Consider the following 13,424-nt stretch of genomic DNA (forward strand, 5'->3'; position numbering starts at 1 on the left):
TTTTTAAAAAAAAAAGGCCTTTTAAGGTGGGTTTTATTTTACAGAGGAATATATTTGCCTATGAAGCAACAAAGGTAAAATTGTTTGTTGGATATAGGAATGTGTGTACACATTTATTAATAGTATATAAAGAACAATTCTTCAGTATTTCTTGCCCTCTATACGCGAAATTAAATAATTACATATATGCGGAAGTATTGTTACTAAATAGCAGAAAAGCTGAAAATACCAATATTAATAATCGGAGTGCTTCGTGTGCAATATATTGATGCTAATTCCTATGTGTACGTAATATTTCTTAAAGTAAATTTGTTATAACTATCTTCTCGTAACATTTGTAAATTCGGTTTTGTGAATTGATGTGCACGCAAAATATATCGTCCTCAAAGAAATTGAGCTTGAAATATATATATATTTTATACTTAATTACTATAAAATGCCAAAGGAATAACGGTTAAATTAACCAAACATTAAAAAAAGGTGTTGTGAATATTGGGCTAAGGCGCTCTTAGTAAACTATGGATTTCTTAAAGCAAATATTTCAATCGAATTTCATGGTAAAAATGTAAGGCAGCTGTGTCTATATATATGTGTGTATATATATAAAAAATAATTTTGATAATCATACGTAATGTATAGATCACTCTTAACCTTTTCCTGTTATGTTCGGCGTATATTTACTTCTGCGTCTTAGTGTGTGTGTGAATGTGTATTGTATGCGTGTTTGTATATACACGATTGCATGTCTGTTCGCGCGCTTCTGTTCGTAAATTAACTAAAAGGAAAACAATCAATTGTATAAAAAAAATCAGTTTATATTTGCTATATTTTTTTAATAAAAATTGAAAATTTCTAAACATGATTGATGTATGTGGGCCAATATGTTTTAAAAAAATAATATGCGGAAACAGCATATTGAAAGTGTGATCGCAAATGATTTATAATCATTACTATATCTGTACAAAATGTCTCTCAATATTGAAAATTAAAAAGAAAGAAAGATAGATTTTAGCTTTTATTTTCTCCCCAATAATCTGTATACAGGTATATTAAAATGCTAAGTTTATGTGTTTGTGGTCAAGAAAAGTTTATATATTTTGGAAGTTTGTGGTCAGTTCTTTCGACAGTAAGTCCTCGGAAACCACAAGCTCTAGAAAGATGCAGTTTTCACTGATCGATTGCAAATTTTGTGTAGATTATCCAGTTCTGAATGAATATTTAAAAAAACGTGTCCGTTATTTCTTTATTGCATTTTTAAGGTGTACGCTGGAAGTGTTGAAATTTTAAAAAAGTAAAGCATCATATCCTACGCCTGGTATCATATCCTACGAGTTACACATTCCAATATCACACAATTGTATACAGGGTTAGTATATCTCTGTGGCATTTGTTTCATGGACAAATGATAATGAAAAGCGAAGGATAACCATTTTTCCAGTCTAAGATGAATCTTTATTGTTTGAAGCGTTTTGTCCAATGAACACTATATTACTGACATTATAATTAATTGTATGTGTAATGTATTTGCTTATTACATAAACTGCATGCAAGAAGAAAGAAAAAACACTGTTCATACATGAACTAGAAACTCCAACGGGAAGTAGGCTCAAGTCTTGCAAACGGTGCGAGATATTGAAAAAAATCTCCCCTTTATGGTAACCCTTGCCGATTTTTATCAAGATGTCATTCACTTGTGTCTGTAAAGGGACATGTAGAGATGTGAGGAATGACAAGGAAATTCATGCTCATATGTAAATGATCTGTGTAGAGAGCGCAGATTCAGCTAGTGTCCTTTAAAAGTTGAATTCTAGTATTTTTGCTAATTGGAGCGCTTAGAACCACACACCTGAGTTAGCCTCCTTAAAACTGAGGTGAAAATCTCGTTTTTACAGTCAAATGTTTCCTAAGTTAAACTTCTGATATCACAGATACTGTTGAAAAGTTGAATAAGAGGACCTTTCCGTAATATCTTTAACTGTCCATAATGCTGAGTAAGATTTAAGCAAATAAAAAGTAAAATCTTTACCATTGGGATTTAGAGGTACTAAGGGCAAAGTTCAGCAGAAAAGATATCCTTTTCTTACATCTTTAACTCACGGTGATTCTAAGCTTTTATACTGTTTTTACATTTTTTTTCAACGTTAAACTTAGCATCGTCGGGAGTTAAACCTATTAAGGAAACGGGCCCTTTTATTTAATTTTTTAAATAGTATCTTTAATTCTCGAAAGATAGGAGTTAAACTCAAAGTGCATAACTAAGAGTCATCAAAATTCTGGATTTAAAAAATAGTGTAAAAATTCAATACAATCGGGAGGTAAAAATAGTGAAGAAAAGATAGATAGATAATAACTTTCCCATAGTAACTTTAATTCTCAATGATGCCAAGGGCTTAACATAGCAAGAAGATGAGTTTATGCATGTCAGTTTTCAAGGACCATCCATGTGCATTATCGTCTATTAGAATTCGTATTATTTGAATCGTTGCGAATTGTTTGCCAAAATATCGATAACCTGTTCCGTTGTTTGTGAGAATGGTTTCTCACAACACGAACTCTTGCAGCATCACTACATCTCGCTGCTGCTGATGTATTAGTTAAAGAATTCTTGTCTCGGCTTTGGTGTCGAATCCAAAGTGAAGGATTGAGTTATAAGAATTAGGGCAACCAATTATGATTGAGTTATTCAAATTGAGTATCAAACACACAATTTTTGAAAAACTAAGAAAACCCATCCCTAATCAAAACTAAAATGTGTGAAACGATAGTTTTAGTTTAAAACGGAACTAATTCTTATAGTAATATTGCCCACTTCAGACAACCAAATCCATGTTTACATTAAAATGTGAAGTGTTTATCGGAGCCAAGGCAATAGCTTAAAGAATAGGCACAGGAGTGCCTTTACTCACATTTTTTTTTCTTTCTTCCATGAAACCAAGTTACGTCTCACACTACATACATTGAATGTACTCATCACTATTTTGGTGGTTTTATTCCTTCAAATGTTGAACATGTAATTGTCTATCGGAGAATATATAAAGGAGAGGGCTCATTATTCAATCTCCTTTGGTCCCATGGCGTACAAAGATAGTCCTGATTCAATTCCTCTACTCAATGACGAGATAAAAATTGTCCTTGACGAATTTATCTAAGCGAAACCCGGAGGAAGAAAGCAGTCCAGATGAGAAAGGTGTCGATTCGAAGTTAATCCTGTTCCTGGTGTCAAATCCAAATCTGTTCGTGCCAAAATTGGGTCCTCTTCACACTAAAAAATGGTAATATTAAAATTCTATGGATTTATTTTACATACAGTTCATTGTAGGAGAGAATGTATCCAATGAAAGATTGCACAACAAAATGTAAGTCACTCGATCAACCTAATCGTCGAAATGATTTATTTTCGAAGTACACAGTACTACGGTTGCAACAGTTCTGACCCATTGTCGCGCCAATCAGTTTTGTTGAGCAACCACAGCTTCTGATGGCGTTGCGACACTTACCTTGAAGATTTCATATAAAGAACATCGCCAGGTAATTGCACTCCTGTCATTATTTATCTGTTCGTAATAGATTTGTTTCCAAGAGTGAAAATGGAACGTTTTAACGTATGTTAGAGAATACTCAACGAAAGAATTTTATTCCCGGATTAATATAAGAAAAGAAAGATAATAATCAGCCGTTGAATAGATTTAAAGATTTAAAATTAATTCTAAAAAGCGTACCCAAATTAAGGATAGTTTTCCTGTCCCGCATATTTTTCTTATTTTTTCTGAAAAAACAAAATTACAAATTATAATTCAAACCTATTGAGGATCATAATCTACTTGGGGTTCATTTTACAGCCCCACATCCTCCATGTTTCAAAATACTTTAGGAGATCGAATTAAAGGACTGATGGTCCAAACAAAACTAAGATAAAAATATCCATAGAACAACTTCTAAAATAACTCTGTATTGAAGCCCTGTGAACCCAGGCCCGAAGACGGCCCAGCTGGATCTGTATTCTGTGTCCGACTCGACCCGGCCCGGCCTGAATCTCGGCGAAGAACGGACCGGGCGTAACCGGCCAGAGAACAACCAAGTCTGATAAGTCTCAATATTCAATGGAAAATGAGAAAAGTGTCCTTATAACATTGTGGTTGTGTCGGAGTGATCGTGGTTGGTAACACCGGTATCAAAGTAGGGGCTGCAATGTCCCACCGCATGTGGTAAGTAACGTCAGAGACCATCTCTTGTTGGCCGTGCTATAGTGCTAATTCCACTATTGCTGCCACTGCTACTACTATTACTACTACTACTACTAATTACTATACTAATACGACAGCGAATACCATTACTGCTGTTACTATGAAAACAGTACGACTACTAATACCAGTACGTCTACTATTAATACTACTACTGCTACTAATACTACTGTTGTTACTAACACTACGACTACTACTACTATTACTACTTTTACAATTACTATTACTATTAATACTACTACTACTAGTATTACTGCTACTACTATTAACACGACTACTACTGGCACTAATACTACTACTACTAAAATACCATGAAAAATACTATCACTGATACTATTTCTACTATTACTACTATTTTGTTTAACGCTTTTCAATATAACTTCCTCCGAGATGAGCTGCCATCAGTAAAAAACCTTTTTGATTGCGTTAGTAAGGTATTTACATATCTCAAGAGATCTGGATTGGTAACCCGGCTGCCACACAGTTATCCAAGACACTGAGGTAAGATGGAACACTAAACTCATCATGTTGAAATCTGTGGATTCACAGGTCGTCGACATCCGGCGAATACTAAAGTTCATTCAACGAACCTTCTGACCCTGATGTAAACATTGCAGAATGGTATTACTCCGCCAGTCATCGAATGATTGGCTATCGGTCAGCGCTTCTTTCGAGAAGCACGTGCTTGTACCCTGTAGGTGTTTTACATATTCCTCGCACGCAGCCATACTGTAAACCGTGATTCGCACGTAAGGTGGGTCAAATCCACTTTCTACGCATGCGTATTCTCTTTTATTGCATTAATTCAATTTAGTTCTTAGACACCGTATTGTTTCTGTTATATAACTGTAAGGAAATTGCATTTCTGGTAATGAGCCTTACAAGCAACAAAAACATTGAAAAACAGCTTATTTGACAATGGACTATTTTCTTCTGCCGCATAGATGTTCCAAGGCTTTTTAACCAATAAAGTGAAACAATTACCACGTGTATCTGTTTACATGAGGTACTGAACGTTCCTTGAATAAACTATAGAAGAGCACAAAGATGATCAACGCTTAGATTGCTTTGATGAATCCTTAATGAAAGAAATTACTGCATTTTTAGAAGATTTCTACGATGCCACCAAAGCACTGGAGGCAAAGAAAACTGTAACAATGCATTTGATACTGCGTTGGTTTGGAAGACTAAACGAATTTTGCAAGCTAACGAAGTTGATTCCAATGATATGTCACAGCTTAAGGTTCGGGTGGAACAGTTTCGCAATGAGAAGGTCGACATTAGAATGAATCATAAAGTGGAGACCTTCAGTCCCAACTACAGTCATTTCCGAGCAGTGTTTGTATATGAGGGATTATCTGTCCATACAGAAGTACATCTCATTTCGTCAGAGTCATCTACTGCAGTTGGCTTCTTCGATTCCCTTGCTAACGATAGTAGCTCAAGTAGCCACGGTTTGGAGCCACCTACCAAGAAGAATAAATTAATGGAATGGGAAAATGGACCTTCAATTTCTGGTACATCAGGTCCGTGTTGGTCCATCGGGACGTGTTCCGGTGCGCCCTGAGAAACACCACGTTATAAATAAAGGTACAACTCTTTTTCATAATAAATACTTACAGTTATTGGTAAAAAAAAAAAAAAAGTAATAAGCAGGGGCGGAAACGCATCACTAGAAGGACGCGGGGGCTTTTTCCCACAAGGACCACTGGTATCTCACTTTCAGAAATCAAGTTGCACAGTTCTTTCTACAATAAGTCAATAGTATTAACAATTAAAACCTTACGTTCTTTCATCAGTATATTATTCCGAATTCTTCAAAGTATTATATGAAGTACGTTTACTATATTACAAAATTAGAGCAGATGTTTTAGTGTACTACTTTTTGATGCTGCAAGGTCTATCACCTTTTCATTCGAAATATTCCTTAACAAACCTTTTTCAATAGACATCAACATAAATGTTTTCAAATGTTCGTGAGATATGGTACTAATTAACCTATTTTTAATGTATTTCAATTTTGAAAAACTTCTTTCACATGTTATCTGAGTTACGGGCAAAGTTAGTAAAAATTTGTATGCTAGTATCAAACCTGGATAAGCATTACTGTACAAATTACACCTCTGCAAAATTAAAAAAGCACATTGGACAATTTTTGCAACGCGTTTTGCACTCGCCTTCTGAAGAAATGTATTTTCTTGTAATTCTGAATCGCTTGTGCCATCAGCACAATCTGTCATTTCTTCTCTGTTGTACTCATCGTCAAGACTGACTTTCAAGAATTCCCACCTCCTTGAAAAGCCCAAGAGAAGACTTTTATAGAATCCTTGGAAACTTCTTTACTGAACTTTTTCAGAAGGTGAGTAAGTTTAACGGAAGCTGGAAGTTCTGAAAGTTCTCTTCCTTGGTTGAAGTTTCTAGGGTCCAAACAATCCATAAAGTATCTTGCTTCTTGAATCTTGAAGAAATACTGGAAATTATCGTATTCAATATTGCATTGAATGCTTCGATGCAGTATCTTGTCATTACATCAGAAGCAGGGCCGCTTCTCCGCTTAGGCACGTGCCTAGGGCGTAAAAGACCTGGGGGCGCAAAAATTGGAGGGCGAATAAAGGGGAAAAAATTAAAATACGCTGGTGCAGAAAACGTCTTTTCCGTTCCGGTTGAGCTACCTGGTTTCGAACAAACTACAGGGTGTCCGAGAAGTCCTTCCCTAATTACAGAAATTGATAACTCAGGCTAGAAATAAGATAGAAATATGAAACTGGTGTTGAATTGTTTACAAACTATAAAAGTTTTTGTCTGTGTTAGGTTTGTTCTGTTTTACCAAGTCTCAATTTTGTTTGTTTTAGGTTTGTAGTACGTAAGTAAGAAGCCCAAGAAGCCATGCCAACCAACCAGGAGAAGGCACAGTGTGCCCTGTGGTACCATGAGACACGATCACCAACCACGGTGCCGAGACAGTTCCAGACAACACGTGTACCAGATCTTGAAACCCTGCAGCAACGAATAACCACAGTCGTTGCATCGATCCCTCCAGTGATGTTGGCTAATGTGTGGATGGAAATTGAATATCGCCTAGATGTGCTACGTGCTACCAAGGGTGCTCATGTGGAAGTGTACTGATGTGACCAAAACTTTTATAGTTTGTAAACAATTTAACACCAGTTTCATATTTCTATCGTATTTCTAGCCTGAGTTATCAATTTCTGTAATCAGGGAAGGACTTCTCGGACACCCTGTAGATCTCAGCGGCTAATGTAAATATGATACGTATAATTTAGAATACAAGAGTGGCCAAACCATGCCATTATCCTTTCCTTATGGCTGCCGGTTGCCAGTCCGGTCCATAGGTGGTGGATAATGGAAAAACATTCCAAAGAGCAAAAACAAAGAAAGGGAAAATTCCTCCCGAACCAAAACTGGCAAAACAATAACTGGAGGAGGAGGTGCTCTGGAAATAGTGGGGGAGGTAACAATTTGAAGTACCTAGGGCACCGGGGAGCTTAGAAACGGCTCTAATCAGAAGCAGTTTCCTCTTCACATTCATAGGGAAACGTTCTTTACCACCTCCGAAGGTAAGTTGTCGACAGGTAAGTAGACACAAAGAAATCATGTTCTAATTCTTCAAATTTATTATTGGCCCATTCTGCAAATCTTAGTGCTGCATTCGTAACCAATTCAAAATCAGCTCTCTGCTCTTTCAGTTGGGACAGTAGTCTGACTATTCGATACAACTACAGTACACAAGCACCCTGTGTTTGGAGATAGTTTGACAGAGGGGTCGTCACTTGAAATTTTCTCAGGAACATCTGTGCTGTCAGAATTGTTTTGAACTTGAGAACATCTTTTATATATCCTTTCGCTTTATACTTAGCTTGTGATTTGACATTTCCTGCGGAAGCAATGTGCTTCGTTAAGGTCAACTCTATGTACAAAGCACTTTCTGGGTTCGAAAAATGGCCAAACTTTTTCTCCAAAATAGAGTGTTTTCCACCATCTTGTTTCCGCAATAACTGTAAGACGACTTTGTTGACATTTGGTCTTTCAAGTGACCATTCGCAGATAATATTCACGAATAAATATCGCACAGTCATTCAACAGAACAAACAATGACACAGAATCAATACAACTTTTTGTCAGATCGCATATAACAAGATTGAGTATACGATAGTAACACGACACGTGTAACTGATCGTAGGTGTTTTAAAAAATCCGAATATTGTCCTTGTATGTTACTTGTGCAATCGGTTGAATTTCCAATACACTTCTTAATATGAAGGTTCAACTTCTGCTGAATTTCCAACAGTAAAACGCAAAGATACTGGACTGTGGTGAATATGCATTTTACAATGCCAACAATTCTTTCTTTAATAACATACTGTAAAACAGTGGAGCACTGGCCTGTTCAGTAGTATCCAAAAGAACAGAAAACATTCCAACGGAGAGACTTTATTCGGAAAATCTTCTCTGATAAGTGTGTTGATAGCATCCAAAACATATTCACCGTGTATTTTGAAAGTTATGTGACCATCATCCTGCTTACTTCCTGATACATGACTCAGTTTACTCTTTTCGATGACCTTCTCTAAACTAATTTTAAGCGGAAAGTCAAATTTGCTCAGCAAAAGAATAATATTCTAAAAGTTTTCATGATCTGCAGCTGTATCTTCCAATCTATGGGCTGCTTCATTTCCTTTTCCTCTGTAACTGAGCTCTCTTTTACCAATGAGTTTCAGCACATCGACAACTCAATGCATTACTTGACTGTTGTTCTCAATCTGATTCTGCCGCTGTTTTAGCTATCCATGAGGAAGTAGTTTCTTAACACTATGTTTTCTTCTGTTAGATACGTAAGCATCCACGTTGATCTGATGTATTTTGGAAGACTCATGTTCTCTTACTCGCTGATGTACAGAATCTCTTTGTTCAATCTGCAGAATAAGCTGTGCACACGCCGCAAAAAACGCATTTTGACTAGAACAATATGACAGCCGATGGTGCCATCTCTCGTTTATAAGTAAACTCAGGATTAAAGGGTATGTTCTATTTTCGTTGATGGAGATGGAACTCAAAAACTTGAGGATCATTCATTTGTGGACGTATGAAAGAGTTCGTTGCTATGTTCCCTGCTGCACCACGCTTTATAATGTTTTCACTGACTTTGGAATCTGCATTGCTAGAACTGAAGCTTTTCTATTCATTTTCTGTTTTGATAACAACAATCGTAACTGATGTTGGAAGGACACTAATTTCAAGACTCATGGAAGTGGAATCTTCTTGCTCATTTTCCTCTCTGACAGTGGCATTCTTATCAGATGAGATAGGATTGCTAACTTCAATACTATATTCAGTTTGTTGGCAGTCAGTAGTTGATAGTTTTGCAGGTTTGGGGGCACTAAATAGGTATATGATTATTTTGCAGACATCAGCATAACTATAAACTAATAACTTTGCCTTCTTTCCACGATGTCACATCAATTTTTACGATTTAATGCTTAGTCCATTGTCCAAAATATTCTTTTATGTATTGCATCTCGGGAGCAATTCGTTGAGGGGGCGCACAGGGCGCTGCCGGGTAGCCCGGTGGGCCTATCCGCCCCTGGTGATAAGTACAGTGCTCTCTTTGCATAAGGCGCCCTTGCCAAACCGCATCGAACATACACGGTTTTATTATTCTTCTATGGCACAGTTCTGTACAATGAATACATACTGTTACTTTTGGTAAAGTGCGCCCTGCGAAATATCACATCATAGATAAGTGATTTTAGTTGTTTTTCTGTATACTACTGTTGTATAATAAATTCATATAATGGCTGTTGGTGAAGAACCTGTGAAGGGTACAGTGCACCCTTATAAAAGGTGGACTGCGAGATATCACATTATAAATATTTTTTAAATTCTTCTGTATACGTTTTGTATTATACATTCATACAATTGCTATTGACAGAGAACAGTTAAAGTGTGCAATCACTTTTGAAAAAAAATGTGTATAAAGCCAGTAAGCCAATTAACATGTAGGTGGAAACTCAAACTAATCCCCGCCAAAACCCAAATGGCATTATTTGCCCGCAACCGCAACAAATTTTGTCCAACAAGAAATCCTAAGCGTCTACATCTTACGCCTTTCGGTTCACCGTTGTCCTTGTCCAACAGTTTGAAATATATAGGCGTCATTTTTGATAAACATCTCACGTGGAGAGCCCACCTTTCTCAGTTACAAACTAACATTCGACGCCGAATAAATTTGTTGCGAAGCCTCTGCGGCACCAACTGGGGTCTCAACAGCAGGCTCCTTCTCCATACGTATAAGGTATTTGTCCGCCCAGCTCTTACCCGTGGTCATGTTGCTTGGCTGTCTGCTCCACAGCACTTCTACATCAAATTATAAGTCCTGGAGCGTCATGCTCTGCGCTCCGCTTATTTCTTACCGGCAAATACTCCTACTAGGAAGATCTATCGGCACACCACCATACCCACGCTTTTACAACATCTCTATCGTCTCCGCACTCGCTATATACAGAGCCGTATAGCTGAGGCACATCCAATTCTTGGTGCTCTGCTCGATCAGACTCCTGCATGACCACGGCATGCCTATCCACCAGTTGACCACCTACTTGCACTGCATGAACTTGACCAGGCCACACCAACCTATAACCCACGTCGTCGCATCTATCAAAGCCATCTGCATATCTATAGTCCATAATTTCTCTCCTACACTGCACTTCTTCTACCGCATCTAAAGATATAATAATGAATGTGCACCAACGCCATCCATAGTTTTTTGTATACCATCTATAAACAGGCGCTTCTAACAGTTCTGTTTTCCCCTGGCCCCAGAGAAGGCGTTACCTTCTGTGGCCCGTCCAGTTTCGACGGGGAATCAAATTGCAGTTTTAAAAAAAATAACATGTAGGTCTATTTGGTAAATTAATATAAGAGTTTTTCGTGCTCTAGTCATTTATTGTTAAAAAAAAAAAAGCGAAGCGCAATCGATATAGCGCAATTTAAGAATTCCATTTTAAAAAAAGTTCTTTTTACAAATTTAATTGTTCCTGTGTGTTTTAGAACAATGTTCGAATAATCAGTGCCTATTGTTTTTTTTTTCTAAAATATAACTATATTGATTTATTGGTATATAGTTAGCTTCATTTTGTTTGACAAAAATTTACAAGAACTAAAAATTGTCTCTCAGGTGAAGACGCTTCCACAATGCAACCATTTACGTTACTGAACAAATTTGGTCATTTTGATACATAAAATGATGTCCGTATATATACAGAATGTAATACTGAATAGAATATCATGATCATTGCAGAAAATATATCGGCTTTTTTTTTTTTTTATGTCCGGGTTTTGCTCCTTTTTAGTCTCATTGCACTGAACTATGTATGCAGTATCATATTAAGATATAATTATATAGCATCACACAATATCTATGATGGGTAGAGGCAACCACTATCAGCAGGGATATTATAACATAGACCAATAAAAATAATCAAGAGAGAGAGACTTAGGAAGGTATTTCTTTTCTCGATATCTCTCAAAATGAAAAAAAAAAAAATGTTTCAAGAATATTTCATATCAATATATTATTTTTTTAAAAAAAATAAACATTAAATTCGTATTTATGTAAATCCTTATTTAAATTCGGAGAGGTATAAGCAAAATTTGAGGCTTCATTCCGTATTAAACTTGTCAAAATTTGTGAACCGCAACGCAATGAAAAAACTGTTAACATTTATCCCTTTGGGGATCTTATGGTACAATTTGTACCATACGGGGTGTTTCATGGTACATTGCGTTATAACTCTCCTATTTGAGCTTTTTCGTCCGGGTTTTTTGTTTTTCAAGTCCAGAGGCATTGCAGAAGACATTACGTATGGTTTCACACCTTCCTGCCTCGAGACATAGGAGGTGATGACGTCATAAGTCTAAAATTTATATTTTCGTGTAATACCTTTTGGGGGGGGGGGTTATGTAAAGTATTTTTGGCGGGCTTATTTTTGCACGTAGACGATTGAAATTTTGCACAAACATACAGTCCACCGAGTAGTATTTACCTGATTTTTTTTTCAGATTTCTGCGTTAAAACAGGGGGGGATCCAGAGGGTCAAAAAGTTGAAAAAAGGGATATTTTTACCAAAAAAAAAAGTTTTTCCTCATTTTCCCGCCTTAGATACATGATGGAGACAAGTGAATGGTACCGCCTGAAAGGCAGTTCTATTCTGAAGAGAATGATGTGCGACACATGGCCCTAAGGTAATTAGGGAAGTGTCAGGGAATTTTTTATCAAAATATACTTCTGAATAGGGGAATTTTGGACATTTTCGGTATTATTTTTTGCGGGCTTATTTTTGCAGCTAGAAGATTGAAATTGTGCACAAACATTCAGTCTACCGAGTAGTATTTACCAGATATTTTTTTTCATATTTCTGCGTTAAAACAGGGGGTACAGAGGGGCTAAACGTTGAAAAAGGAAAATGTTTACCAAAAAATCCCTTTCACGGGATTTTCCCGCCTTAGATACATGATGGGGATAAGTGAATGGTACCGCCTGAAAGGCAGTTCTATTCTGAAGAGAATGATGGGCGATACATGACCCTAGGGTAATTAGGGATGTCTCAGGGAATGTTTAAAAATTTCCCTCTGTATATGGGAATATGGGACATTGTCGGTATATTTTTTTTTGGCAGGCTTACTTTTGCACCTGGAAAATTGGAATTGTGCATAAACATTCATCCCACCGAGTAGTATTTACCAGATTTTTTTCAGATCTCTGCGTTAAAACAGGGGGTCCAGGGGGGCTAAAAGTAAAAAAAAAAAGATATTTAGACCCAAAAAATCCCGTTTTTCCTCATTTTCCCGCCTTAGATACATGATGGAGACACGTGAGTCATACCGCCTAAAAGGCAGTTCTATTCTGAAGAGAATGATGGGCGATACATGACCCTAGGGTAATAAGGGATGTCTCAGGAAATTTTTTACCTGAGATTATGGTGTTTTACGGTAATTTGGAGCATGGTGGGAATTTCTGATAAAATTTCTCCCGCCCTTGGTATTCAAGATAGAAACTTGAAATTTGGCACACACATTCAGTATATCAGGTACTATTTATCAGATTTTTTTTATATGGCTACGTTCACACAGGGCCGCTCCAGAGGGGCCCAAAGTGCGAGAAAA

Source organism: Thermobia domestica, chromosome 5, assembly GCF_964235325.1.
Source record: "Thermobia domestica chromosome 5, izTheDome1.hap1.1, whole genome shotgun sequence".
NCBI classification, from domain to species: domain Eukaryota; kingdom Metazoa; phylum Arthropoda; class Insecta; order Zygentoma; family Lepismatidae; genus Thermobia; species Thermobia domestica.